General features: G+C 43.7%; 4 non-coding genes across 4 annotated transcripts; 3 read left to right on the top strand and 1 right to left on the bottom strand.

The window, feature by feature from the left end:
• The first annotated feature begins 8014 nt into the window (after positions 1-8014).
• Positions 8015-8087, top strand: trnat-ugu (transfer RNA threonine (anticodon UGU)). Its single transcript has one exon. It is a non-coding gene; the product is annotated as a tRNA-Thr (tRNA).
• Positions 8088-11195: 3108 nt separating this feature from the next.
• On the top strand, positions 11196-11290 carry trnai-uau (transfer RNA isoleucine (anticodon UAU)). Its single transcript has 2 exons — positions 11196-11233; positions 11255-11290. It is a non-coding gene; the product is annotated as a tRNA-Ile (tRNA).
• A 6419-nt stretch (positions 11291-17709) lies between these two features.
• Positions 17710-17792, bottom strand: trnas-uga (transfer RNA serine (anticodon UGA)). The gene has a single exon. It is a non-coding gene; the product is annotated as a tRNA-Ser (tRNA).
• Positions 17793-23626: 5834 nt separating this feature from the next.
• Positions 23627-23708, top strand: trnal-aag (transfer RNA leucine (anticodon AAG)). Its single transcript has one exon. It is a non-coding gene; the product is annotated as a tRNA-Leu (tRNA).
• Positions 23709-27022: the final 3314 nt, after the last annotated feature.

The raw sequence follows: 27022 nt of genomic DNA, 5'->3' as shown, positions 1-27022 counted from the left end.
CTTTCTAAATCTTTTCACTGTCAAATTCCTTCATTTTATTGAAAAGCTGACTGTTATGAATCTGAAAATGAGCACCATTGGATTTGTGTTACTGAGTGACTTGTTTTCCACTGATTGTCCTTCAGATTTGTAATTCAATTTATGTTGGATATTGAAGCGGATCTGTTTTCAAAACGAGGTCACAAAGCAGGTAAATATTGAATCCAGAAACAGATCCTGAGGAAAATGGATCACAATGTTTGGAAGGAGGTGCAGCTGAGAAGCGGAAGCTGTGAATGTTGTTATTGATGATTGAGTGGAAAGCATTGGGGCCTTGGTCAATCATTGTGTCCGGGTGGTGAAAACGATGCTGTTAAAATCCACTGGGGTTTCCCCAGGAAAGTTCCAATCTTACCGACTGTGCTTCTTATTATTACTGATTTCAACCAGGTGTCCACAGAACTCTCGGATCAATGGAAGAAAAAACATCCAAAAATTCTCCTGATTTTTGGACTCTAAGGGAATGAAGGGGGATCGGGATTGGGTGGAAATTTGGTGTTGAGGCTGGAGATCCGCCATGATCTTATAAAGTGACGGAGGAGGTTTGTGGGGCCTTATGACGTATTGTTGCTGCTTTGCTTCTGTTCTATTTGAGTAGCAATGCTAGGCAAGGCGATGGGCAGTAATAATGAAGCTTGGTTTCAAATACCACTTCCGCTGCTGCTGAAATTGTCCTATTGGTCAAAAAAGTGGCAGCTCACAGTTAAAGCAGGTGTGTGCGGTGTTTAACTTTAACAGAAATACTGAGAGACAATAAAATATAAATGGGTGTGGAGAAAAGGCGGGGTTGTTGAATTAGCTGTGAAACTTGTGCAGGACAGATATTCGCCTCCAGCTCTTTCTGCCCGTCCAGGTCAATTGGCTGCTTGATGCAAACACAGTCAGCTGGTGCGAACGTAAAACAGAATGTGATCGGTTTACAGATAGCAGCGGACAGAGACACCAGGATCTGCCTGATTCACCCAAGTACTGATTACAGGAATGTGCAGAGTGCCGATTATCCACAATCACACTTCCCTTCCAGTCTTGTCTACGTTGTTCAGCTTTGAAAATGCTCATATTTTCACATTGGATTTCAATGTGAAGAAAGCAGAGCTGTGAAAAGCTTATATAGTTCAGCAGATGTACTGCAAGAAGTTACAAAACAGGCAGATGATAACAATGCTTTTTGGACGCGGTGAGCTCCAGTCAAGGATTGGCACCATTAATGTGTCGCTCAATTAGTCTCGTGACAAATCTCATGCTGGAAATGACAAGAAATCTCGCTGAATTTGCTCCGTGTTTTGGTTTCAAACGAGCCGAATACAAGGTATGAAAGTACATCTCGCTCGAATGGGTTATAAAATGGAAGAATGACCCGTGCTGTTGGGAAATATAAAATTATAGAAAGTTGCAGCACAGAAAGAGGCCATTCGGCCTGGCGTGCTGCTGTCAAAGAGTAGTAGTGATTGGCTGATCTATCAGGAGTCATATTTATGTCAGTGCAAACATTAGGCAGCAAAATTTGCCCTTCTCCCACCCATATTTTTCCTGGCACCACCAGCTCTGTGGTCAGTGCTTTCCACCCAGCCCTTCTCTTGTCCTCCTTTCATTCCCTCACTCCGCTTCTGTCTTTGTTCTCGACTTGTCCAAATATGACATTTCCAACTCTGCGGCGAAACTTCAACTATCACCCCACTGGTTCTGGTGGAGCTGATAAAATTTTACCATCAATAAGTAATTAATACTCATTTTAACAAGATAAAAAATCGACATTCCCTGATCAGGAATCGAACTCGGGCTGCTGCTGATAAAGTGCCGAATCCTGACCACTAGATCATCGGGAAAGCTATCATCTCCACTTCTCTGCTCCTCTCACCCACTCTAACCTGTATCTCTCTGAACTTGCTGCACTCCGTTCTCTCAGGTCCAACCCTGACATTGTCATCAAACCTGCTGACAAGGGTGGTGCTGTTGTTGTCTGGCGCACTGATCTCTACCTCGCAGAGGCTGAGCATCAACCCGTAGACACTTCCTGCTACCTGCCCCTGGACCATGACCCCACCACTGAACATCAAGCCATTGTTTCCAGGACTGTTACTGACCTCATCTCCTCTGGAGATCTTCCTTCCACAGCTTCCAACCTCATAGTCTCCCAGCCTTGGACGGCTCGCTTCTACCTCCTACCAAAATCCACAAACAGGACTGTCCCGGCAGACCGATCGTGTCAGCCTGTTCCTGCCCCACGGAACTCATTTCTCGTTATCTTGACTCCATTCTCTCTCCCCTTGTCCAGTCCCTCCCCACCCACATCCGCGATTCCTCTGACACCCGACATCTTATCAACAATTTACAGTTCCCTGGCCCCAACCGCCTCCTCTTCACCATGGACGTCCAATCCCTCAACACCTCCATCCCCCACCGGGATGGTCTGAGGGCTCTCCGCTTCTTGCTCGAACAGAAGCCCGAAAAATGTCCATCCACCACTACTCCCCTCCGTCTGGCTGAACTAGTTCTCTCACTGAACAATTTCTCCTTAAACTCCTCTCACTTCCTCCAAATAAAAGGTGTGTCTATGGGTATGCGCATGGGCCCCATTATGCCTTTCTCTTTATGGGGTATGTGGAACATTCCCAGTTTCAGTCCTACTCCGGCCTCCTCCCACAACTCTTTCTCCGGTACATCAATGATTGTTTCGGTGCTGCTTAATGCTCTCATCTGGACCTGGAAAAATTTATTAATTTTGCTTCCAATTTCCACCCCTCCATCATTTTCACATGGTTCATTCCTGACAATTCCCTTCCCTTCCTTGACCTCTCTGTTTCAATTTATGGTGATAGACTGTCCACCAATATTCATTGCAAGCCTACCGAATCCCACAGCTACCTTGACTACAGCTCCTCACACCCCGGTTCCTGTAAGGACTCCATCCCATACTCTCAGTTCCTTCGCCTCCATCGCATCTGTTCTGATGATGCCACTTTCAAAAACAGTTCCTTTGGCATGTCTTCCTTCTTCCTTAATCGAGGTTTTCCACCCACAGTGGTTGACCGCGTCTAGCCCATCTCCCGCCCATCTGCCCTCACACCTTCCTCTCCCTCCCAGAACCTTGATAGGGTCCGCCTTGTCCTCACTTATCACCTCACCAGCCTCCGCATTCAAAGTATCATCCTCCGCCATTTCCGCCAACTCCAGCATGCTGACACCACCAAACAGATCTTCCCTTCACCCCACCGGCGGCATTCCGCAGGGATCGTACCCTCCGGGACACCCTGGTCCTCTCCTCCATCACCCCCTACACCTCAAACCCTCCCACGGCACCTTCCCATGCAACCGCAGAAGGTGCAACACCTGCCCCTTTAATTCCCCCCTCCTCACCGTCCAAGGGCCCAAATACTTCTTTCAAGTGAGCAACATCACACTTGTACTTCCCTCAATTTAGTCTACTGCATTCGTTGCTCCCAATGCGGTTTCCTCTACATTGGAGGGACCAAACGCAGACTGGGTGACTGCTTTACGGAACAACTTCGGTCTGTCTGCAAGCATGACCCAGACCTCCCTGTCGCTTGCCATTTCAACACACCACCCTGCTTTCAAGTCCACATGTCCGTCCTTGGCATGCTGCAATGTCCCAGTGAAGCTCAATGCAAACTGGAGGAACAGCACCTCATCTTCCGACTAGCCACTTTACAGCCTTCCGGACTGAATATTGAGTTCAACAACTTTAGATCATGAACTCTCTCCTCCATCCCTACCCCCTTTCCGATCCCCCCTTTTTTTTTACCAACAATTTATATAGATTTTTCTTTTCCCACCTATTTCCATTATTTTTAAATGTATTTCCATCCATTGTTTTATCTCGACCTTTTAGCCTATTTGGATCCCTTCCCCCCCCACCCCACGCCCACTAGGGCTATCTGCACCTTGCTCGTCCTGATTTCTACCCTTAATGTCACTTATTAGCACATTTCTTAGCTAATATCACCACCATCAACATCTCTTTCTCCTTCTGTTTATGACATCTTTAGGCAATCTCCACCTATCACTAGCCAGCTGTACCACCGCCCCCCCCCAACCGCACCCCCCCCCCGCCCACCACCACCACCACCACCACCCCCCTTAGAACAGCTTATATTTCAGCTCTCTTCTTTTTTCCTTAGTTCTGTTGAAGAGTCATACGGACTCGAAACGTTAACTGTGTTCCTCTTCGCAGATGCTGTCAGACCTGCTGAGTTTTTCCAGATATTTTTATTTCTGTTCTTTTTAGGGAAGCTGTCAAGTTGCTTTCACTTTGGTTTATCGACGTTGCTTTTATCCATGTTTCCATTTTAGATGGAACCAATTCTTCAGTCAATGACAACAACGGTTTCTGTGAGCTGGAACAAGAAATTCACAGTGAGATGAAATAGCCCCACAAGCTGCTCAATTTCCTAAACACACCACTGCGGCTTCTATGAAACTGACAAGGGAACACACGGCAGACATTCATCACTGGAAGTAACTGAGACACATCAAATTCTAAACACTTGTCGCATCTCTTTCTGCTCCTGTCCCTGCCTCGCCTCCAGCTCCCTCTACCTATCCAGCTCCCAAGTCAATTATCTGCTTGGTGCAGGTACAGTCAGTTCAAGAACCCAAGCTTTCCATGGAAAGCAGGGACTGGGAATGTGGGACCCAAGGATTTTAGGAATAGTGAGTTTGCAGGTGACATGGTAAAGATAAACTAGAATCTCATCTTCCTGATTCTCCCAGATATTGATGTAAGGAATGTGCACAGTGCCGATTATCCAAAGTCGCAGACTCCTCCCAGCCTTGTGCACGTTGTTAAGCTTTGAACCCACTCGCAAGAGGGATTATAAAATGGCAGAATGAGTGTGAAAGAAGTAACCGTGATGTTGGGAAATATCAAATTGTAGAAAGTTATGGTAAAGAAAGAGGCAATTCGGCCCTGTGTGCTGCTTTCAAAGAACTTTAAAGAAGGGTCATACGGAAATACATTAACTCTGTTTCTCTTTCCAGACATGCTGAATTTTTCCAGCATTTTCTTTTTTTATTTAAATCCACAGTATTTTGTTTTTATCTCTGGATTTCCAGACCATGACAATGCCACTACGCCACCTCCTGAATGCCAACAAATTAATAATAAAATACGAATGTGTTTGGATAGGTTTTTTCCTATTTAAATGATAAATCCTCAGGCAGCAGGATTCGAACTCATGTGTTCATTTTTAACAACAAATGTAAATTATGGAACATTCACTCACACTTAAATGAGCAAGTTTGGATGATGCTCTTACCCGGTTTCAAACCGTTGCTCTGCCACATGTGAAATGACCGTGACCCCCCATTGCCCTGTACAAACCCTGCGCTGTAAAGATCCCAAACGCAATGGAGCTGTCTGGAATGTTAAACGGTGACGTCATGCAGCAGCACTTTGGGTCTTTGTTTTGAAGAAATGGAATTCGGCTGTTCTCATTAGGAATGCTGGAGACAGACTGATCAACAATGTCATCATCAAAAGGCACAGCGCAGTAAGAAGATCTAAGATGGAAGCAAAATATTGTAGATACTGGAAATCTGAAATAAAAACAGAAAATTCTGGGAAAAACTCATCAGGTCTGGCAACATCTGTGGAGAGAGAAGCTGAGTTAACGTTCCGAGTCCATATATTTCTTCTTCAGAGTCATGCCGACTTGAAGCATTAACTCTGCTTCTCAATCCACAGGTGTTGTCAGACCTGTTGAGTTTTTCCAGCATTTTCTGTTTTTACTACAACGTGAAGCCTTTCACCCCATTGTATCTGTGCCAGCTATTTTTAAAGAGCTAACCAATTCGTCTCAAATTCCTTCTCTCTTTACTTAAACCCGAGTTTTCCCCCTTTCAATCATTGTGCATTTCACGCTTGAAGAAGGAGTTTCTGCAGAATCCATGCACAGTTTGCCTTAGTTAACAAAGTTTCCCTGACATAATGACATGAAGAGTTGGACTAGGATTCCTCAGACAGTTTTCGATACAAACATTATTTATTTATGCAATTGATTTCATATCGAATTACAAAAGAACTTTATCCTGATCAAGCAGGTCATCATTATTTCTGAGCTGATATCTACAATCTATTTCTATTTTCTCTCCAAACTGGAGAGCTGGATTCAGGTTCCAGTCTCTGGAGGAGTGGGTCCAAAACCCACTGCTCCCAAATTTTCAGTTGCTTTCCACTTTTGGGCACGTTAGGAATTCACTTTGGGTGAACAAGAGACAACTCCAGTTTAATACGGGGAGTGGGGCGGGTTGTGGTCCTTTATCTTGACAGGGTGAACGAGGAGAGACAATGTCGATAGAAACTGGTGTGGAGGAAAGGCGGGTGTGTGGATTGGTTTAGTTGCTCTTCCTGAGAGCCAGCACAGACACGACGGGCCGAAAGACTTACTTTATAGCCGTCTCTGATTTGATATGAACATGTTTTCCCTAAGGAAGTGCTGTTCGTCGCTGGCGAGTGTTGAGGGCGATGTTCCTGACATCCATCGGGGTTTCCCCAATGTTGGTTTGCTGATTGCAGTTCTCGTTGTTCCCTATTTTAACCAGGTGCCAACAGGATTAGTTATCGGGTAAATAGAATCAAACAGAAACTCCCGTGCTTTCTTATTTCCATTCATCTACAAGGATTTGTTTAATCCAGAGATGGAAATGGAGCAAAACTGAACCAGTTTGGTGACATCCTTTCTTTCTGAGTATTTGCATCTCCTTCGACGTTTGTCACTCTAGGTGTATATGTGTGTGTGTTCCGCTGTGTGTGTCAATGTGGTTCAGTTCCTCATTTTTACCATCCACACTTTATTCACCTTAGTTGTGTGGCTTCATATTAAAATCATAGTGGGAAAATAAAAACAGGTTCAAAAGATTTAAAAGGGATTTTCTTTCTGTATTTCTGAGTGGAGACTGTTCAGCTGCTGAGTGTCCATATGCTACAAAGTGGAGAATGATTGAAATTTTCACTGAGCAACATTTAAACAGACACCTAGTCCTTGTGGTCGAGTGGTTAAGGCAATGGACACTTCGCGAGAATGAATTTGTAAATACAAATAGTCCAAACTGATATCCATCAGACATTAGGAAATGTATTTCTTCTCGAAGCTGTTCCACGTGTGCCATTTGCAGCTCTGATGTGAAATTTCAACTCTCACTCCATTGGTTCGGTCGAAGCGGTTGTGCGTTTCGGTTTTCAATCAATAAGTAAATCAGGCCTGTTTTAACAGTTTATGCCAGATCAATAAACCTTCATTGCCTGGCCGGGAATCGTTTCCACGGTGAAAGGGCCGAATCCTCACCTCTAAATTAAGTGGAAAGTTATCTATAATCCTTGCAACGTGCTTTATCTACGCCGCATTTGCCCTTTTTCAGATACTTTCTCCAGAGATAAGTTTCTGCTACAGAATTTTATCATAAATGATATCTTCGGGCAATGACAGCCACTGTTTTTAAGGGGTGAGCTGCAGTGAAGGGTTGGCACCAATAAAGTGTTGTTCAACTGGTCTGGTTCCAAACCCTGTGCTGGAATTAAAGAAAAACTTTGAGTTTGCTCAGTGTCTTGACTTCAAAAGCGAGGATGTAAGAAAGTACGTTCCCATAGAATGTAATAAAATGTCGGAATGACTGGGAAATGATGCTGGGAGACATAAAATTATAGACAGTTACAGCAAACAAAGAGGCCATTCGGCCTGGCACGCTGCTTTCAAAGAGCAGTTGCGATTGATTGGTCAGGAGTGATATTTGTGTCAGTGTAAACATGCGGCAGTAAAATCATTACCACATTACCACGGCAGACTTTCATCACTGAAAGCAACTGACACACATCAAATTCTGCCGCTTTCATGTCGCATCTTTTAATTCTCTGTTCTCCATCTCAGACATTTCCAGGTCTATCAAATATCATCCATGCAGAACTTTGCCCTGTTCCTCGTTCCACGAGGGGACTTACTGTGAACAGGACATAGCAAGTGGCTCTATAGCTCAGTGGTTAGAGTACTGGTCTTGTGAACCAGTGGTCGTGAGTTCAATTCTCACTGGGGCATATAGCTGAAATTTGGTGGCAAGGTAGCCTTTGAGAAGAGCACTTTAAAAGTATATCGAAAGGTCATGTGAGTGGGCAGCAAGATGGCAGATGGAATATAATGTCGGCAGGTGCGAATATGTTCACTTGGTTGTAAAAGTTCAAACAGTAAAATGTGAGAAAGTGAATGTGCTGATGTTCAAAAGACCTGGGTGTCCTTGGACAAGCAATGTCGAAAGTTAGCATGTAGGGGCAGCAAGAAATTAAGAAGCGCAATGGCCTTTATTACAAGGGGATTGGAGAGCAAGAATAAAGAAGGGTTTTGGTGAGACGGCATCGAGAATGCCGTGTGCTGTTTTCATCTCCATATTTATAAAAGGATATACTGTCAGTGGAGACGGTACAGAGAAGGTTCACTAAATTGGTCACTGGAATGAGCTAGTTGTCCAATGACGAGAGGCTGAATAAATTGGGCTTCTATTCTCTGGAGTTTAGAAGAATGAAAGGCAATCTCATTGAAACCTACAAAATTCTGAGGGGTCTTGATAGGGCGGACACAGAGATTGTTTCCGCTGGTCAGGGAGTCTAAAACACTGCGGCACTGTCTCAGGGTAAAGGGTCGATAATTTCGGGCTGAGATGAGGAGAAATTACTTCATCCAAAGGGTTGTGAATCTTTGAATTCTCTACCCAGAGGTGTTGTGGATGCTCCATTATTGAATACATTTAAGGCTGGGATGGACAAGTTTTTGCTCTCTTGGGGAACTAACGGATATGGGGAATGGGCAGGATAATGGAGTTGAAGCCCAAGATCAGCCATGATTGAATTGAATGATGGAGAAGGTTCGATGGGCCGTGTGATCTACTCTTGCTCAAATTTCTTGTGATCATGTGTATGATAAAGACAGTAATTCATGTTATAATAAAAACAGAAAGTGCTGGAAGTTCTCAGCAAGCCTGACAGCAAATGTGAAGGGAGAAGCAGAGTTAAGGTTTCAAGTTTAATATGACTCTTTTCCAAACCATCAGTTGGGTGCTAGTTACGACATTTTGCACAACACTGAGACAGGGAATGGAACCCAGGCGGTGAAAGCATCGAATCTGAACCATTAGGGTGTTTCTATAGCATACCTTTGAACGAAATTAGCTTCCAACTGAAGGTTTAATGGTTTAAGACCACCGAGGGTCAAGTAGACTCCCTCTCTTCCTGCTTCTACTTATAGTACCTACATAATTCTGCTTTGTGTCCTTTGGCTGCTAGGAAATCTTGTCCAAAGTTTTCCAGTTCTGCTGTTATTCAGTTAGTTTCCACACAAATAGATTTATGAATATTCATTTCAAATAAAGAGAGAAAATCTAACAACATGTGCATAACATCCATCCTATTAGAAAGATTGGGTTCAAAGCAACGAATAGAAATTGATTCTCTGATTGCATATACCGAACTGGAACACACCATCACACCGAGTGAATCCTCTGTCTGTTCAAATGTTGCTCAGTCAACATTTCAATCTTCCTCCGCTGTGTCGCATATGGACTCTGAATCAATAAGCAGTCTCCACTTAAATAAACACAGAAAGCGTCAATCTCCTCTTGCAACTTTTATAGCTGTTGTTATTCTCTGTACCATTTACCATGAAGATATATAATACAAGTGAATAAAGTTTTGCGATGGTAAAAATGTGTTCATCTCTCGGGGAACTGAACCACATTGACACACACACATGAACACACATAGACAGAAACACCGCGAGTGACAGCGGGCTAGGTTTTGTCTCTGAGGAGAGGCAAACTCTCAGAAAGCAAGGATGTCACCAATTTAACTCAGCTTTGTTACATTTCTGACTGCAGATTCTGTGAATGCTTATGGATGAACAGGAAAGAAGGAACACAGAAGTGAAACAGGAAAAACAGACGGGAGTGTTCGGAAGGTTCTGACTCCATTTAGCCAATAATTAATCCTGGAGGTTCCAAAAGGACAGAACACTGAGCAGTGCAACCGGCAGGACGCGAACCTGTGGGGGCAGATCCCAGTGGAGCTCCAATCCATCGCCTTAATCACTCAGCCATGACTGGAGACCGTACTCTGGTGTAAATGTTGTTCATGTAAAACCATGGAATGGTTACAGCAGAGACTGAGAGCATTCAGCCCCACCAATTCCCACTCACCCTACAATTCCTACAGCCTCCCTTGTTCTTCCTACCAAGACGAACCACATCATGTGTCAAATGCCCTGATCCTATCCTAAGGGATTTGATGAAACGTCTGAAAAGACGAACCAACTGAAACTTTGGCAGTGATAAGATTCAAATCCACGACTCGATCGAGGCTGCAGTTTAAATCCAGCGCCTTGGACCACTCAAACACACTACTGCTGGCAATATGATAGTAACCATTGCCTTGAGTGGTTTTGGTGCTGAATAAAAACTTAACAAGTAGCAGCAGAAATAGACCATTTTGTCGCTCGAGCCCCTCACAGTTCCATAAAATCAGGGCCAAGGTAACAATCTTGAGGCCATTCAGCCCGGGTCAGAGGAACAGCGGCCATCCAGCTTTTTGATGCTGCTTCGCCATTCAATAAGATCATGGCTGACACAACAGAAACCCCGCGCAGCGAGTTAGCCAGAGGGACTTGTATAGAATTTCTAACTGTGTCCTCATGCTGCAGTTCTGGATTATGCTTTGCAGAAATAGGATTGGGCTGGGATATTTAGGAACACCGGAGAGAAATTGATCGTGCAATAGAATCTCTCATTGGGTCCCATCGTGCCCTCGCCAGCTTTTTTAAAAGAGCTGCCCAGTTAGTCCCAAAATCTTTCTCTTTCTTCATAACCCAGCAGCTTTTCTATTTCAAATATTTTTCCAATTCCCTTTTGAAAACTCGGAGTTAAGGAAAACAATATTGAAAAAGGCGCAGGACCTTCAGCAGTGTCCATGCTCAGTGTGTGAAAACTAACAAAGTTTCCCTGGCCCATTCTCGGCATGTTATTTTATTCAAAATATATTACAGTTCATATAGTATCATAAAAATTTATTGAGACCCCATTGACCAATCTGCCACCAAGGAATCATGCCTGACCCCAGTGATCTGTGAAAAATGTAACCAGATCAAATGCAGCCACTAGCGGGCGCTCCAGTGGCGCAATCGGTTAGCGCGCGGTACTTATAGAGCAGTGCGATCAGCGGGCTATGCCGAGGTTGTGAGTTCGACCCTCACCTGGAGCAGAGGTTTTACTGGAGCTACTACATGTGGAACCACATTTGGATCCGAGATTCTTGAATTAATGGCACGGTTTTCAGCAGACAGCATTGCAATGACAGAGCATAAGCGCATCCTCGACCACCGTACTAGTTTATTAAATTCTGTTACACAGAGTTGTTGTACAGGAAGATCAACAGCGACTCATTTACCATCTCCGCGTGGTTTTAACTTGTTCTATTTGACTAAAAACGTTAAGAAAATCATGTTTAAATTGTTGCATTTCCACCACTGATCACACAAGATAACACCCGGCTGGAGGTGGTTAGTTAAAACTGCTCCCCAGGTTCCACGGTGACAGACAGTCTGCTCCTTGATGCAGTTCCTGATACACGCACGGGGAAAGCAGATATCACCTGACTCATGAAACGCGCATAACATCAAGCTGACCTTTGGCACCAAGCTGATGGTGTATTAGGCCTGTGTCCTCAGTACCTTGTTGTCTGGCTGTGAAACATGGACGACTTACAGCTATCAAGAAAAGAAGCTCCACAATTTCCATCTGCGCTGTGTGCGGTGGTTATTGGGAATCTCCTGGCGGGACACAATCAGGAAGCGGCAGCCCTCTCAAAGACAGAGCTCCCAAGTCTGTTCGGCTCATCAAACAGAGGGAGGTTGGATGGCTCGGGCCCGTTTACAGGATGGAAGGTGGTCACATAGCTAAGGGCCAGGCGGCAAGTGAGACGTCCAAAGCTCTGCTTGTATGACACTCACAAGCGTGACATGGAGGCCCTAATTAGCGATTATCAGACATGAATTTCACTCGATGACTACAGGGGAAGATGGCGGCACTTCCTGTGAGCTGTTGTGCATCACCATGATGCCCATTTGCTACAGCGGCTTGGCAACAGGCGCCAAGACTAGAAACAACAACCCATAACATCGCTTTTAGCTTCATGTGAGGCACTTGTGATGGAAACTGCCCCTCAAGGATTGACCTCCTCAGCCATCAGAAACTGTGCAGCATATGGAGACAACCCATCTGAAATAGATTTGTTTGATGTGTGTCCGTCATCTTTCATGAATGGAAGGATGACGAAGATCATTGTGAAATTCATTTGCAAAAAATATGACGTGTTTCACACACAAACACACACATACACACACACGAACACAGCCAGACACACAGAGATACATTTGCACACACACACATACACACACATAAACACATACACAAGCACGCATCAATACATATAGATAGACAAACACGCACGCGCAGACACAGACACACATACACACATGCACACACAAACACAGACGTACACAGGTGCACACAGACATACAGGCACACATGCACAAATACACACACACAAACACACGCACATACACAGACACATACATATAAACGCACGCTCACACACAGAAACACAGAAAGACACATAAAGAAACACACACAAAAGCACAAACACACGGACACAAACGCACACATGCAAAAACACACACACACATGCACACACAGAGACACACACGCACACACCACACACACTGACACACAGTGACACACACACACACATACACACTCTCTCTCACACACATACACACTCTCTCACACACACACACGCACATACACCCACAGAAACAGACACACACACACACACATACATACATACACACACACACAAACACAGACGCTGACACAAACACACACACAAACGCACACAGACGCACGTGCACATTCACACACATACACATATAAATACATTTACAGACACACACTGATACATATAGGCAGACATACATGCACACACAGATACATACAGTCAAAAAAACAGACACATACACAGACGCACACATACAAAAATGCACACACGCACAAAGACACACACGCAGACACATGCACATACACATAACCACACACACGAACACACACACACACGCCAATATGCCATCTTGCTCTAACGCCGGAAAAACCGCATTTCAAATTAATATTCCCATCTTGACGACCTGGGTGGCTCTGTAGCACTGAGGAAAATGTCACCCAGTATCTTTCAGGTGGTATCATGAGCCAATAGACACTGGCATCCTGTTTCTTGAGGTGTAATCGTTGCAATGGTTGCATTAAGGGGCCACCTATCATTCAATTTCTAATGGAAACTTCTATCGTTATTATTAGTGGAAACCTTGCGCCTGTCAGTTTTCAATAGGAACTTTTATCTTTTATTGCTGAAGTTGACGCTGCTGCTGTTAGTTGCTTCAATGAGGGCTCTTCATGTTTTATAATACAAAGCAATTATTTTCCATTTTGCTGATACAAAGACTTGCATCTTTGAATGTATCATCAGGACCTGTCCCTCTTCTCCCCAAACTAGCCCATATCACATTTGTATATTAAATCCAGGGACAGTTAGTGTCCTCGCTGCACAAACCCATACCTCTGTTTGTGTTACAGCAGGTCCTGCCTCTCCAATCACCGAAGTAGCCCATATCTATGTTAATAACGTACCAGCCCCAGTTACTGGTATGACTGTACTGGTCCATATTTCTATCTATATTACATCAAATCCTGTCTCTATTATTAATTCACTAGCCCATATCTCTATTTATATTACACGAGATCAATGTATCTGTTAATACTTAACAAGTAATGTCTCTATTATGACTGCACTAGCTGATATCTCAGTTACTGTTACAGTAGAGCCCGCCTCCGTTATTGCTGCACTAGCCCATATCTCTTTTTATATTGCACCAGGTCGTTTATCCTTTTATGCTACACCAGACCCTGAGTCATTTCAGATAAGATTCCATAGATTATACAAATTAACTAGACAGACAAACCAATCCAAAAATGATTACAACGGTCGGGGTGGAAATTTTAAAGCTCACAGTTAAAAACCGTAGAAAGAGAACAACGGGAGTTTCAATCCTTTCCAACAATTGGAATAATAAATCGGATAATTTCAGGTGTGTGAATATCATGTCAGGTAAACGTACAGGATCATTTTTTCCGTCGCTTGCGTACATCATCAGACATTTGAGGTAAATATCAGGAGTTTCTGTGAGATGTGGCAGTGATCATTTTCCATTAAGATGCTCGTCATTCTCGATATGATTCTAATCCCTGAGTTCCTCAGGATTGTGTCCGAGGCCCAAGCATCTTCCGCTGCTTCATCAATGTCCTTCCCTCCATCATCAGGTCAGAAGAGGGATTGTTCATTGATGATTACACAATGTTCAGCACCAGTCATGATTCCACACATTCTGAAACAGACCATGTCCAAAAGCAGCAAGACTTGGACAACATACAGGCTTGGGCTGATAAGTATCAAGCTACATTCGCGCCACACAAATGCCCGGTAATGATCATTTCCAACAAGAGAAAATTGAACCACTTCCCCTTGACATTTAAAGAGGAATTAGTATCACTGAATCCCCGACTATCAACGTTGTGGGCGTTACCATTGAGCAGAAACTGAACTGCACCAGCAATGTAAATACTGTGACGACAAGAGCAGATCAGAGGCTGAGAATGCTGCGGAGAGTAATTCACCTCTTGAACCCCCAAACTCGCCCAGCACCTACAAGGCTCAAGTCAGGAGTGTGATGGAATACTCTCCACTCGCTTGGCTGAGCGCGGCGTCAGTAACACACTAGAAGCTCGACACCATCCAGCACAAAGTAGCCCACTTGTTGACACCTCACCTACCACCTTCATCATTCACTCCCTCCACCAATGATGCCCAGTGGCATCAGTGTGTTCCATCTACAAGATGCACTGCAGGAACTCATCAAAACTCCTTCGACAGCACGTTCCAAGCCCATGACCACTACTAGTTAAAAGGGCAAGGACAGCAGAAAGATGGAAGCACCACCACCTGGGAGTTCCCATCCAAGTCACTCACCATCCTGACTTATAAATGTATCGCCGTTCCTCCACTGTCACTGGGTCAAAATCCTGGAGCTCCCTTCCTAACAGCACTGTGGGTGTACCTACACCACATGGACTGCAGCGGTTCAAGAAGGCAGCTCACCACTAACTTCTCAAGGGCAATTAGGGATGGGCATAAAAATGTTGGACTAACCAACGACGCCCACGTCCCGTGAAATAATAAATAATATTTTTCCAAATGATCTTTGGGAACAGAAAAGTCGATTCTTGGAAGTGAAATGGTCAGTCTTACAATACTTTATAAACAATGGAAAACAACCGAATAGTTATCAATAAATAGTGGCAATATTAAACTATTTGCAATTAAAATGCAGGAACTGTTTGGGATTTAACACATTCCCTGAGGGTGGAGATGGGCTGAAGGTTATCATTCAGGTTAATGTCGGGGATTATTCTTTATTAAGTTCATTTTTGCAAAAAAGCGTTATTAGAAGACCGGAGATTTAAATGAATGGGCAATTTCTCAGAGACAGAGAGAGAGAGAGAGAGAGTGAGAGAGCAATAAGTTTCAGTGAGTTAGACGCTGTCTCAGGTGGAGAGATGACAGACGTTCAATGAATGTGGCGACAAACGTGCCCGTCTTACCAAAGAAATGGTTGGCATGACATGAATTTTTAACAAGACCACACAACAGAATATACTATCAATAAATATTTGCGTTATTAGACGATCTGTAGTTTAAGAGAAAATAAACAAAGCTGAAACATTCTGCTGAAGGTAAATCTTTGTGGAATGATGCAGCATGATTTTTTTTCACACACACACACACAGAACAGGCGATGTCTCATATGTAATTCTGTTGGCTGTAATGAAAATGCATATCAGGAGCTCTGCGGAACAAACAGTCAAACAAACAAAACCTCTAGTTTTAGGCCAAAGTCAGAGGCCCATTTGTAACTAAACGTCCACCTTAAAGAGACATAGAATAGTGTAGTAACAACAGAGACAGAGCCTGGCGTGGTAATTACTGAGACAGGGCCTAGTGCAATTTAAGCAGGGAAATTACTAGTGCAGTAATAACAGAGAAAGCATCTAATGTTACTTAAGCAAAGACGTGACCTAGTGCACGAATAACAGGGATGGGGACGAGTGCTATATTAACATAGACAGGGTCTACTGCTGCAATATGGGAGACGGGGCTAGTACAGTAGTTACTGATACAGGGCCTGGATCAACATCAAGTGAAATAGGGCAGTTATTACAGGCACAATGCATAGAGTAATTGTTTCCCAGAGTGTCTAAGGCCGTAATAACGGAGATTGCCTCCAGTGTAAGAGAGACAGACATGATCTCGTGGAGTAAAAACAGAGACAGGGAGAGTTGAATAGAAGCAGAGACAGAGGTAGAAAGACAAAGCCTCTGCAAAGACAGGATCCATTTTAATTGAAAAGACGGACAAGTCGAACGTGATACAGGCTAATATAGAGTCTAGTGTAAATTGTTCTGAAATGGTCTAGCGGAATATAAGTGCAGACATTATTCAGTGTGTTATAAGCAGTGCCGTGATCTAGTGGAACATAAGTGAGGCAGTGCCGAGTGCAGTAATAATTGAGACAGGACCTCGTGTAATACGAACCTGCCTAGTGTAGTAATAACACAGACCGGATCCATTATAAGTAAACTGATACAGGGTCTAGTGGAGCTTCACATAATTCAGGTCTCTTTGTAATATAAACTGACGCAGTGTCTGGTGATTTAAATACCGCCAAAGACACGAGATTAATACAAACAGAGACATGGACAAGTACAGAAATGAGAATAATGGCTTAGGACAATAACAACAGAAACAGGAAATTGTGTGAGATGAATGGTGTTTTGGTGCAGCATTACCTGAGACAGGGCCTAGTTTCATAGACACGTGGCAGGTTCTACTGGAGTAATTGCTGAGACAGGGTCTTGTGAAATGCAACTAAAAACATGTTCTAGTTTTCTATAACCAGAGACAAGCTCTAGTGCAGTGCCAACTGGGGCATGGCTTAATGTAACTTTAGCCAAAACCTGCTTCAGTGCAGTCATGACTGAGATAGTGCCAAGTGTATTGTGGCCCTAGTCCAGTACATAAACAACTGTGACTGAGCCAATTACAGGCACAATTGAGAGATGACCTTCTCTAATATGACCAGAGTCGTATCCTAGTGTAATAGAAACAGCGTCTAATTTAATATGAAACTCTTTCGAGTTATCAACAGTCACAGATTGCAACTCTTTTCGAGTACAATCACAGTTCTTGGTTTCCGGGAGTGGGACATGAACCCACAACCCTCTGATTCAAAGGCGAGGGTGCTATGAACTGAGCCACAACTGACACCTCTAATTTAATTTGAACAGAGACAGTGCCAAATGCAGTAATAATTCAGACACCGCCTGCTTCATGTGATGTGAGCAATCACGATTTCACTGCCAACCACTGGTCAAACTTCGCTATTGCAGGTGTTGTGAAAATGTCGATTCCATTTACTGTTTCTGAGATCACTGGTTAAAATCAGAAATAATGGAAAACTTAGTCGGCAGGATTCGAAGCTGTGCGGGGTAACACCTAATGGATTTCAAATCCATCGCCTTAACCACTCGGCCACGACTAAAGACTTTGGCGGAAGGCCTGTATTATTTATATGAAATCATACAATAGTTACAGCAGAGAAAGAGGGTCTTCTGCCCGCTTTGTCACTGTCACAACCCGACCTTTTCCCCGGAACCCTGCAATTTATATTGTCCCTCCTCGTTCTCCCTCCCAAACTGGGAATGAAAGCGTGAGAATGAAAGAGGAAGAGAAGTGACGGGATTTGTAGATCCCAGGGGAAAGAGACTCCAGGAACAGTTCATTGTGACAGTTCACATAGCAACAAGAAAACAACATTCCCTGAGGAGGGCCAAGAGTGGGAGTGTGTTTAGTTCAAACACAGAAGACTTGTTCAGTCAATAACAGCATCGAGTGTGTTAGACATGAACATGAAGTGAACAGCGAGGTGAAATAGTGCTACAAGCTGCGGATGTACAGCTCCCAATTTCCAAAACCCACCAACCTCATCAATGCAGCTCCTCTGAACATTTCGAGGCAAATATTGATCCTTTATAAGGTGCCGTTCCCAGAACTATACACAGTCCTCCAGGTGTGATCTAACCAGGGCTTTGCATAGCTGTAGCAAACCTTTCCCTCTTTACTATAACAGCCTCTGTTACAGGGTATACAGCAAGGGGAATTAGATTGTATAGATCGAATAAGAAAAATATGGAGATGCTTCATCAGAATAAAATTCCTTTTCAAATTCCATTTGAAATGAACTTGATTGTTTCGAAACCTGTATAAGAATCCCCAGCCCACATCTCTGTGTCATCGGGTCAGGGAAACTTTGTTAATTTTCACACACTGAGCATGGACACGGCAGAAGCTCCTGCATCTCTTTCAGTTTTGTTTTTCTTAACTCAGAGTTTTCAAAAGGGAATTGGACAATGACTTGGAAGGAAGAAAAAAATCAGAGTTATGGAGAAAGGAAAGGAAATTGAGTCTAATTGAAAGAAAATTGTAAAAAGCTGATAATGATATGATGATTGAATGGTCTCCTCAAGCGGTCTGCCGTTTTATGATGACATTACCAGGTTAATTTGACGACAGCATTTCTAAATCTGCCACCCGAATCTTATTTCTGTAAAACAAGGACCCAAAGTGCTGCTGCAGGACCTCACAGTTTAACATGAGGTGCAGGTGCCTCTGGCTTTGTTAGGTATTGTTCTGTAGTGAACTGGTTATCACATGTGCACGAAATCACCAAGCCTCCTTAGACACCACCTTCCAAAACCATAACCATTACTATCTGGAAAGACAAGGGCAGCAAATAGATGGGAACACTGCCACCTGGAATTTCCCCTCCAAGTCACTCACCATTCTGACTTGGAAATATGTCGCTGTTTCTTCACTGTCGCTGGTTCAATATCCTGGAATTCCCTTCCTAAAAGCACTTTGGGTGTACCTACACCACATGGACAGTTGTATTTCAAGAAGGCAGCTCAGCACCACCTTCTCAAGGGCAACTAGGGATAGGCAATAAATGCTGGCCCAGCCAGCGAACCCCACATCCCGAGAATAAATTGCAAACTGTCTGCAGAATTAATCATTGGCTAAATAAAATTAAAACCAACCAAACACCCCCTTCCTTCTTACTTCCGTTCATCTCCATTCAGGATCATAATTCTTCTTATCCGTGTTACTAAACGTTATTTCAGTTGCAAACATTCATAAATTTGCAGTCTGAAAAGGAACGATAATTGGTCAAGTTGGTGACATCCTTGCTTTCTGGGTCTTTGTCTCTCCTTCGGCCTCTGTTACTCTCGGTGCATATGTCTGTGTGTGTCAATGTGGTTCAGTCCCCTGAGGAGTTGAATACATTTTTACCATCACAAACTTTATTCGCATTGGCTAATCCATATTACCTGTGCCTTTTATTGTAATTTCAGGCCTCTTTCATTAGAGAAACGTTTCTCCCCAAAATGACACGTTTATATAAAACACAATCAACATCCATTGTTACACAGCCACGGATTGTTATTGGGTTCTTAAGCGACAATGAGAAAAAAATCCAACTCTCCTGTGCCCAACGAGTCCCAACAGTAATGATATTTTTATCTGAATATTAATTTCAAATATAATTTATAATCTGACCAACCATGCACCTCCAAATAACACATTCGAAATCTATGAAGCTATTGGATTCAAATAACCCCATTACTTATTCTCTCTTCTTCAGCTCCACAGTGAGTGAGACAGGGAAAAGCAGAAAAGCAGCAACATTCTGGCCCCGCACTCTCCAATCACCCGCTGCCAGCAGAAAGATACAGTCGCTTTGCTGAGTGTTTATTTTGTGAAATGGTGAAGAGCGAATATAAGAAGCTTGTAAGATAATGCGTTCAGTTAATATCCAACAACAAACAGGAACAAGGCAGCTTTTCTCTCACTTAAAAGGGCAAGTTTTTATAATACTACAGCATACTACAACAACTTACATTTAGAAAGCGCCTTTAACCTGTTGAAACGTCACAAGGCGACGCCCATGGTCATTATATAACAAAGTGTGACGCTGAGCCTCATAATCGGTCAGCTGACTAAAAGCTCTGTCAAAGGGGGAGGCTTTAAGAACTTTCTTAAAGGAGGAAAGTATCGATTTCATGTTCCAGCCAACAGCAATGGTTGTTCTCATTGGCTGAAGAAGCCACTTGTGTTCAACCTGAACAGACCATTGAGCCGGAGAAAGTTGACTGGTGAAAGAGATTGGGAAAGAAAAAATTCCAAAAGTAGCCTCCATGAGCCGAATTTCCAAACTGGTTAGCAGCTTCCTGATGGCCGACTGGTTCGGGTTCAGCACTTTCACTGCATCACCCCGGGTTTGATTCCCTGTCAGGGAATTGAGATTTTCTGCTCTTGGGCGAACTGCTAAAGCCAACATTATTGTCTTCCTGGCTGAAAACAACACAGCACAGTTCTGTCACATTCAGGGCAATGAGAGTTGAAGTTTCACATCAGAACTGAAATGTCTCACGTGCAACAAGTCGAGAATAAATCCAGAGTCGGAGTGAGGAAGTGAAAATAAAAGAGAAGGGCTGTGATAGGTAACAAAGCACTGACTGTAGAGCTGGTGATGCGAGGCAAAATATTATTCCTGTATTACCCATGTTACCTTCAATTCTAATTTCCTTATTTATCCCATTCCCAACATTCCCACTACAGTTTGGTGGTATATAAACAACTCCCACTAATGTTTGATGCCTCTTACTATTTATTAGCTCCACTCAAACTTATTCTTCAATCTAAGATCCTCTCCCACTAATGTGCGGATCTGGTCCCTTATTAACAGCACTAACCCACCTCCTTTTCCTTTTTGCCCATCCTTCTTAAATGACGATTGCTCTTGAATATTCAGATCAACCAATCACACTGCTCTGTCAAAGCAGAACACATGGCCGATTGGCCAATTTCTTTGCTGTAACTTTCTGCCATTTTGTGTTTCCCAACACCCCAGTTGTATCTCTCTAAATTTTACTGCCATTTTCTAACTCAATCCATCGAGATGTAATCCCTGCCCTTCTATCCGACGCTTTGAATTCAAGACAATGAGCAAATTCAGTGGGTTTTCTTGTCATTTCTATCACTGAATTTGACACCTGACTCGTTCAACGGCAATTAAGTAGTCTCAGCCGTTCACCCCTTCAAAATGAACCTGTTGTGTTGCTTCTTGCAGTGCATCTGCTAAACAACATAAGCTCATCTCAGCTCTGCTTTCTTCATAGTGAAATCCAGTGTGAAAATATGAACAATTTCAAAGTTTAACAACGTGCACAAGACTGGAAGGAGAATGTGGCTGTGGATAATTCACACTGTGCATATTCCTGTTATCAGCATCTCGGACAATCAGGAAAATGAGATCCTGTAAACCCTTCCCTTCTCAAATTCTCGTGTCTTCCTTCCCTGTCCCTGCTTCCCAGGGAAATATTGAGTTCATGGACTTACTGTGTCTGCATCAAGCAACTAATTGACTTGGGAGCTTGGGAGGTGAGGCAGGGACAGAAGCAGAAACAGATGTGACATGACAGTGTTTGGAATTTGATGTGTTTCTGTTACTTTCACTGATGAATTTCTGCCGTGTGTTCCCTTGTCAGTTTCACAGGAGCCGCAGTGATGAGGTTGGTGGGTTTTGGAAATTGAAAGTTGCACATGAGCAGCTTGAACAGCAGGTCGAACAAGTGCCAGTTCAGATTGAATGTTTGGGTTTGTGTGCGGTGTTTCATTTTAACAGGAAGGGTGAGGAGAGACAGCATCAATATAAATTGCTGTGGGGAACAGGCGATATTTTGGAATTAGTTAAATGGCTCTTCAGAGAGATGGCATGGACATGATGGGCTGAATGTACTTCTCTGCTGTAATCATCTATAATTTTATACCGACCATATTAACTTGTGCATAGGGCCGTTCGCCACAGCCGAGTGGGTACGGCGATGGAGTCCAAACCCATTGGGTTTTTCCGCTTTTCATTATTCCTGCTTAAACTCTGTTTCTACAGAGTTAATTATCGGTTACATTGAATCAAGTCCATCCAGAAACTCGGGAGTTATCCTATTTCCGTTCACTCCTGAAAACATTCACGAATCTTGCATTCGGAAATGGAACAGAAACGGAGCCAGGTTGGTGTCAGGCTTGCTTTCTGGGTGTTTTGTCTCTTCTTAGAAACAACCGCTTGCCCTCTGTCACTCTCGGTGTCTTTGTCTGTGTGTGTTCCTCTGTGTGTGGTTCAGTTCCTCATTTTTACCATCCAAACATTATTCACCTTATTCCTGCGGCTTCATATTAAGATGGTCCAGAGAAAACAAAAGCGCTGTTTTAAATGATGCAAGAGGACATTTATTTCTGTTTCTTTTTGAGTGCAGGCTGTTCAGCTACTAAATGCCCGGACGTGACAAAACGGAGGATGATTATATATTCTCATTCAGTGCCAATGCCGGCCAACGTAATGGTTGTTTCTGCTCTGACTGTGGTTGAGTGGCCGAGTACACTGAGCTGCTGGTCAAGGTTCCTGTGATTTGGGCTCCACTCCCGCGGTTATTAAACTTTCCGGTGGTTTTCTTTTGAGACACTTCCTAAAAATGCTCCGTGCGGCCGGCTGATCTGTGCAGTGTTGCATTTTGGTTGGGAGGATGGGGAGGGGCAGTCGAAGTTGGGTTAATGGCAGGGACTGAAAATCCTTTTTCTCTGTTACTCCCTGTATCCATTCTATTATTTTATACAAACAACAGTTCGATTTCACTAAATAGTTGTGGCCAAGTGATTTTAACTGACGGTATGTAGAATTACTTGTCGGTTAATTGGAATAACAACCGTCCAAATACCCCCGTGTTTCTTATTCCCGTTCATCTGCAAACATTCCCTAAATTCGCAATTGGAAATGGAAGCGTAATTGACCACTCCTGATCAACCAATCACAACTGCTCTTTGACAGCAGCACGCCAGGCCGAATGGCCTCTTACTTGCCGTAACTTTCTATAATTTTATGTTTCCCAATACCACGGATGCTCTTTCCAGGTGATTCTGCCATATTATAACCCAATTTACCGAAATGTACTTTGTTACCTTGTGTCCTGTCCTTCTGAAGTCAAGACCCGGAATGAATTCAGTGAGAGGTTTTCTTGCCATTTCTAGCAGGAGATTCGGAACCAGACCAGTTGAATGACAGTTTAAATGGTGCCAACCCTTCACTGCGGCTCATTGTGTTTTTGAGTGGAGATGATTTCTATTTGTTACAAAGTGCAGGATGATCTGATTAACTGACGGAGCTGGATCCAGATTCCGAATGGTCAATTCCTACTTCATTGCTTTTGTTCTATTTCAGTGGCAATACCAATGAAGGAGATGATTAATAATTTTCACCTATGTGGTAGCGTGGCCGAGCGGTCTAAGGCGCTGGATTAAGGCTCCAGTCTCTACGGAGGCGTGGGTTCGAATCCCACCGCTGCCAAACATTTAGCAGCCCCATTTGGACAAACACACACCACCGAAAATTGAGCGTCCTGTGCTGCATTTTGTCAAGAAGAAAGAGGAGAGACAATATAAATATGAGTTGCTGTGGGGAAAAGGTAGGGTGTGGAATTATAGTAGTTGAGTTCCTCTTCCAGAGAGTCGGCTTGTGAACGACATGCTGAATGACCGTCTGATGGAGCCGCTTATGATTTTATACAAACATCAGTGACGTCAGTGCAGGTCCTGTGTTCACGGTGGAGTGGATAAGGGGATGGGGTTGGAATCCTGTGGGGTCTCCTCACAGACTTCCAAATCCTACCAGCTCCAGTTCTCATTATTCCTGATTTTGATAAGGTGCCTATGGAGTTAATTATTAGATTAGTCAAAAAGAAAAGGGAAGCATTTGTAAGGGCTAGAAGGCTGGGGACAGAAGAAGCCCGTGGAGAATACAAAGAAAGTAGGAAGAAACTTAAGCAAGGAGTCAGGAGGGCTAAAAAGGGTCATGAAAAGTCACTGGCAACAAGGATTAAGGAAAATCCCAAGGCCTTCTATACATATGTAAATAGCAAGAGGGTAGACAGGGAAAAGGTAGGCCCACTCAGGGACAGAGGTAGGAATTTGTGTGTGGAGCCAGAAGAAATGGGAGAGATACTAAATGAATACTTCTCATCAGTATTCACCAAAGAGAAGGACTTAGCCGTCGATTTGTCTAGGGAAGAGTGTGTAGATAGCCTGGATAATGTTGAGATCAACAGAGAGGAGGTGTTAGGCGTCTTGAAGAATATTAAGGCGGATAAGTCTCCAGGGCCAGATGGGATCTACCCAAGAGTACTGAGGGAGGCAAGGGAGGAGATTGCTGGGGCCTTGACAGAAATCTTTGTATCCTCACTGGCTACGGATGAGGTCCCAGAGGACTGGAGAATGGCCAATGTTGTTCCACTGTTTAAGAAGGGTAGCAGGGATAATCCAGGAAATTACAGGCCGGTGAGCCTTATGTCAGTGGTAGGGAAATGAGGGGCAGCATGGTTTTGTCAAGGGGAAGTCGTGGCTCACTAACTTGATCGAGTTTTTCGAGGAAGTGACAAAGATGATCGACGATGGAAGGACAGTGGATGTTATATACATGGTTTTCAGTAAGGCCTTTGACAAGGTCCCTCATGGCAGACTGGTACAGAAGGTAAAGTCACACGGGATCAGAGGTGAGCTGGCAAGATGGATACAGAATTGGCTTGGTCATAGAAGACAAAGGATAACAGTGGAAGGGTGCTTTTCTGAATGGAGAGCTGTGACTAGTGGAGTTTCGCAGGGATCAGTGCTGGGACCTTTGCTGTTTGTGGTATACATAAATGATTTGGAGGAAAATGTAACTGGGCTAATTAGTCAGTTTGCAGACGACACTAAGGTTGGAGGAGCTGCAGATAGTGAAGAGGATTGTCAAAGGTTACAACGGGATATAGATCGGTTGGAGACTTGGGCGGAGAAATGGCAGATAGATTTTAATCCGGACAAATGCGAGGTAATGCATTTTTGAAGGTCTAATACAGACAGGAATTATACAGTAAATGGCAGAACACTTAAGTGCATCGACTGGCAGAAGGATCTGGGTGTACAGGTCCACAGGTCACTGAAAGTGGCAACGCAGGTGGATAAGGTAGTCAGGAAGGCATATGGCATGCTTGCCTTCATTGGCAGGGGTATTGAGTATAAAAGCTGGGAAGTCATGCTGCAGCTGTATAGAACCTTGATTAGGCCACACTTGGAATATTGCATGCAATTCTGGTCGCCACATTACCAGAAGGATATGGAGGCGTTGGGGAGGGTGCAGAGGAGGTTTACCAGGATGCTGCCTGGTCTGGAGGTTATTAGTTATGAGGAGAGGTTGGAGAAACTCGGATTGTTCTCACTAGAGCGACGGAGATTGAGGGGCGACTTGATAGAAGTTTACAAAATTATGAGTGGCATGGACAGAGTAGATAGTCAGAAGCTTTTTCCCAGGGTGGAAGAGTCAATTACTAGGGGTACATAGATTAAAGGTGAGAGGAGAAAACTTTAGAGGAGATGTGCGGGGTAAGTTTTTTACGCAGAGGGTAGTGAGTGTCTGGAATTTGCTGCCAGAGGAGGTGGTGGAAGCAGGTACGATAGTGGTGTTCAAGAGGCAGCTTGACAAATACATGAATAGGATGGGAATAGAGGGATACGGACCCCGGAAGTGCAAACTATTTTAGTTGAAGGGCCATATGATCGGCGCAGGCTTGGAGGGCCGAAGGGCCTGTTCCTGTGCTGTACTTTTCTTTGTTCTTTGTTCTATAAACGGAATCAAAACCATTCCCATAGTTTCTTCTTTCCGTTCGTCTGTGTGATTGTCAATGTGGTTCAGTTCCCCAAAGGAAAGGACACATTTTTAACAGAACAAACTTTATTCACGTTAGTTGTGCATCTTCAGATCAAAAATTATCAGGGTGAAAGGTACAAAAAGAGTCTGTCTCCTTCTCTGTGTGCCCCATTGCAACAACAGCTTATATTTAGATAGCGCCTTTAACGTAATTCAACCGCCAAAGATAGTTCACAGGATCATTATATAACAGAGTCTGACACTGACACACATAAGGAGATGTTAGGCCACGTGACCAAAAGCTTGGTCGGAGAGGTAGGTTTTAAGAAGAGTCTTAAAGGAGGAAAGTGAGATCGTGGCAGAGAGGTTTAGGGAGGGAATTCCAGAGATTGGGGCCTCGGTAACTGAAACCACGGTCACCAATGGTGGAGCTATTCTGTTTGGGAATGTACAAGAGGCCAGAATTAGAGGAACACAGATGTCTCAGAGACTTGTGGGGTTAGAGGACATCACAGAGATTGGGAGAGGCGAGAACAAGGAGGGATTTGAAAACAAGGTTAAGAAATTTTGAAGTAGATACATTCTTTGAACGGGAGCTAATGTAAGTCAGCGGGTAGAGGGTGATAGGAGAATGGGACTTCCTGTGAGTGAAGACACAGGCAGCAGTTTTGGATGACCTCAATTTGCGGGCGGGAGAATGTCCACTTACATTCCAGAACTGACATTCTGCTGGATCAGCACTGCCCTGTTTCCAAGACCAATATTGATCCTTTATAAGGTGCGGTTCCCAGAACTACACACAGTCCTCCAGGTGTGATCTAACCAGGCCTTTGTTTAGCTGTAGCAAACCTTTCCCTCTTTTCTATAACAGCGTCTGTAACAGCTTGTACAGCAAGAGGAATCGATTGTATAAATCGACTGAGAAAAATGAGGAGATGTTTGGTCAGAATAAACTTCTTTCAAATATTCAATAGGAAATC

Source organism: Cetorhinus maximus, chromosome 23 (genome assembly GCF_964194155.1).
Source record: "Cetorhinus maximus chromosome 23, sCetMax3.hap1.1, whole genome shotgun sequence".
NCBI lineage: Eukaryota > Metazoa > Chordata > Chondrichthyes > Lamniformes > Cetorhinidae > Cetorhinus > Cetorhinus maximus.
The sequence above is the reverse complement of the archived record's forward strand: the minus strand, read 5'-3'. Positions and strand labels throughout refer to the sequence as shown.